The sequence below is a fragment of the Chrysochloris asiatica genome, unplaced genomic scaffold (assembly GCF_000296735.1).
Source record: "Chrysochloris asiatica unplaced genomic scaffold, ChrAsi1.0 scaffold00003, whole genome shotgun sequence".
In the NCBI taxonomy this organism is placed as follows: Eukaryota; Metazoa; Chordata; class Mammalia; order Afrosoricida; family Chrysochloridae; genus Chrysochloris; species Chrysochloris asiatica.
This window is the reverse complement of record NW_006408521.1, coordinates 50,544,732-50,548,615: the sequence shown is the minus strand read 5'-3', so window position 1 is coordinate 50,548,615 and position 3,884 is coordinate 50,544,732. Positions and strand designations below refer to the sequence as shown.

Below are 3,884 nucleotides of genomic sequence, written 5' to 3'. Positions count from 1 at the left end.
GGAACATGAAACAGCCCCATCTCTTAGCCATTACGGTGTCATCCTAGGGTAGTTAGATTATACAGTGAGGGTGACATCCATCCGTTCCCACACAACTCCAGAAAATTTGAGTTTGCTTCTTGGGATACCAGCAGGTCAGAGAAGGATACCATATGCTTATAGGATGTGGTGACTCAGGCTCAGATCTGGAAGCTCCACGCTGGGTGCACTCTATTGCAGCAGCGGCTGAAGGCTCTGAAGCACGGGTCAACCTCCTGCTGCCTGAATGTCTGCAGGCAACTTACTTAACCTTTAGAAGCCTTGGCTTCCTTATTTGTACAATGGGATTGATTTACCATGTTCCCCTCAAATGAAATGAAGCCTAAAAGAAAAGCCACAAAGAAAGCCCTGTGCATATAGGAAGCCTTCAACCAACACTGGCTGCGACTTTTTCTAAAGCAGCACAGCTCGGCACAAACTAGACTATTTATTGGGAACATCTAGGTTCTCATTAGCTCTGTTACACGGACGCTCCTTAACCTGTGGATGCCTCCGTTTCCTCATCCCTGACACTAAGACTGAATGTACCCCTTCATCAGGTTAGTACAAGGATTAAAGTGACTTCATGAGTGTCTGCCCGCAGTAAGCCCTCAGAACTTACACTATTGTTATCTGTGGTGGCTGTAAAATGGAAGTAAGGCATCACAGTGCACGTTCTTTTCCTGAGGGCAGTAGACCGGCCCCTCTTTTCCTCACTGTGTGTTGCTGAACAAGGTCCACTCTGACATCTGCAAAACCGCTCACAGCATCAGACATCCTAGGTGATGTCTGGGGAGGCAGCAGAAGAGGAGTCTGCAAGTCCCTCTCCATGCCCCTCCCTAGTCCACAGCCCTTATAAAAGAGGGGAGGGGGCTGCAGGCCACACTGAAGTCAATGTGGCCTCAACATTGTACTTGTTGTTGTTCCTAAACGTGGGCCCTGTAGCCAGTTGTGTTCTGGTTCAGTTACACTGTATGTGCAGCCCAGGTTTGCAGGACTCTTTCCGATGATCATCAGTTTGAACTGCAAGGTCGGCGGTTCAAGCTCACCAGCCATGCCTCGGAAACCCTACACAGGGTTGTTGTGAGTGGGAACCGACCTGACTCGACAGCATTTAACAACAACAGTGGTCCTTACACTGGCCTGCCCACGCAGCCCTGAGCACCCTCAGGTTGATCAGTGGGGCAAGGGCTGTCTTGAGAGTATCCTCTCGGAATCCAGACTTCATCAAACCTCAGCACCACCCCTGGTCTGCAAACAGACAACAGGTTCCTTAATAGCAGGCAAGAGGAAACTTCCATTCCCACTGCCCATAGGTCCAAAATGCATTTGGTGAGTTCTGACTGCAAATCTATGGCAGGCCAAGGGGTGGTGGATCCCTGCTCCCCTGAAGAGCAACGGTAGTTAGAGAGCAGGTTTGCTTTCAGGTGACATTTCCTCAAAGCTACGAGTTGGCAAAGAAGCAAGATATTCCCCAGACCCTCACTCTCTGAGGTAAAGGGATTGACATGAAGGAGGGCACCTAGCGGAACTCAATGATGAGTTACAATGGCGAAGTTGAACACCGCAGCAGAGAAATTAGGTTCAGCTCGCCCAAACTAACCAGAGTAAGGCTCTGCTACCAAAACCATCATCTTCATGGCCAGAGGTGGGTACAACCCACAGACTCTTCCCATCAGGCCAGTACTGACAAAAAGGCAGAATAAACCTTGCCCCCAAAGTCAGCACACAGCATCCAGCCAGAAGCTCATCTGAGAGAACAAAGGGTCATCTGTGTTGGTGTACTTGAGTTGGTCTTTCCGGAAGTCTTATTTCCTGATAAGAGCAAATGAACATCCAAGATAGCAACCCCACCCCACCCAGGAGTTCTGAACCCAAACTAATGCTGCTCTTTGCAGGTAAAAGAACCCAAACTGGACACATTGTTAGCATTTCCTAATTTGATTAAAATCAAGGAATCGTCCAAAACTGCTATCAATGTCTCAATTTTTCTTTCAGAGAAGGCAACAGCAAGTCACCCATGAAGTAAAGCAAAAGGCAAGTTTGGGATTGGATACAAACTCTCTGTGCAGATTCTCCCTACACCGTCCTGGGGGAAAAGCAAGCACATAAAATGAGAACTGCCAAGTTTTCTAATCCCCTGCACAGACCCTGGTATATATGAAAGCATCTGTCATGATTGCTTAAGGGAAATGTGGAAAGAAACCTGAAAACAATATAAATATTTTACCCATGATTGGACCCTTTCTTATCTGACAATTTCAAGCAGAGATCAAATCAGGCTGCTGAAGAGTCCATCTTACATTCACTCAAGGAATGCTGAAGTCTTCAGGGCAGCAAACACACAATTTTATCATTTCTATCACATCACACTTTAATGGGGTTTAGCCTCTCCCCCAATTGGGAACTGTCTCCTTCTGATCACACGGACTAGTTGAAACGCACACTCCAGAGGTAGGAAAATAGAACACGTAAGGAAAGTGGTTTGTGTTTTCCCAAATGCATGGAGGCTGAAGTTCTGCAGCCCCCACCCCCACCCTCGCCTGAATAACACCAGTGTTCCTAGGAGGCGCGGGGAGGGGGACTTGCCCACATCTGGAGGAGCTCAGGGTTCTTTCTGATGGCATGAACAAACACCCCGGTGAATAATATCCCTAGTAAAGAAAAACATGCAAGAAAAGACATTTCTTTCCATACGTTGACCCTGGGCAGACCCAGCCTTCCAAATCTGCCATCCACAACCCTGGATGCAGGCTGAGAACCCACAAGCGCCTCCAGTTAGGAATGGGTCCTCTGGGCTTTTCCAAAAAGCAGCATTCATATTTTTAATGTGTCAGAAAACAGCCACGGGGCAGAGGGAGAGAGAGAACCCCAGTTGGTTAACAGAGTGGCCAACACAGGTATGAGGCACCCAGGTGACAGGTCCCAGGAGGTGGTGGGATGATGGGGTGGTCTCCAATCCATTCTGTAAGGAGACTCAACCACCCCAGGCTAGGCTTCTCCCCGAGGACCTGCGCATCAGCCCCGCCCCACCTCTCCGGGATGGCTGTGCCCAGGGGCCAAACCCGGGAAGTCACAGGGCACTTCCGCTGCCAACTCCTGGCTCCGCACCCTAAGAGAACGTGCCCCCTACCCAACCCCCCGAGCCCCGGGCTTCTCCAGCCCGAACTCCGCAGCCTCCGCGACTCCCCAAGCTCAGGCAGCAACAGTTTCCCAGTCGGAGAAGTACCGCAAACGCCTGTTGGGGAAAAGCTGGTCCGGACCCGGGCGGCCGGAGCCAAAGATCCTTAGAGGGGCCGAGCCCGAACCCAAGCCCCGAGTCCGCACCGCGAGCGGACAGCCCAGAGCGACGGCTGCCACACCAGGTCCCAACCACCTCCCCGGGGGGAACTTCCAGAGGACGCGGGGCGAGGGGCGCCTCCGAATTTCCTCCGCAGGGGCTACGGAGCCGAGCGGCCGCCGGACCCATTCCAGGCGCGGGGGTAAGCGGTGCGGGATCCGGTCCCTGGGAACGCGCTACTCAGCGCTCCGCGCCTGGGGCGATGGAAGGGAGGGTCGCTTTCAGTCCCCAGGACCGCACCCCGGAGCCAGGTGGGGAAGGGGCTCGAACCTAGGTCTCGACGTGAGGCGGTGGCAGCGGCGCCAATAAAGTTGAGGCGCAGATACGTTCGGCAGTCGTGGGGTCCCCGCACCCGTGGTCCCCGCTAGCCTGCGGCGCGCCACTACTTACACGAAGACCCCGAAAAGCAGGGCTCGGACCCCTATCTCGATAGCCAACTCGCGCATGGTGCGGCCGGAGCGGCTCCCGCAGCGGCAGCGGCACTCGTGGCTCCGGCGGCGGCGGCGGTAGCGGCTCCCAGACCCCG

General features: G+C 53.1%; 1 pseudogene; it reads left to right on the top strand.

Moving 5' to 3' along the window:
- Positions 1-2,920: 2,920 nt before the first annotated feature.
- Positions 2,921-3,884, top strand: part of LOC102816774 — a 185,813-nt pseudogene continuing 184,849 nt past the window's right edge.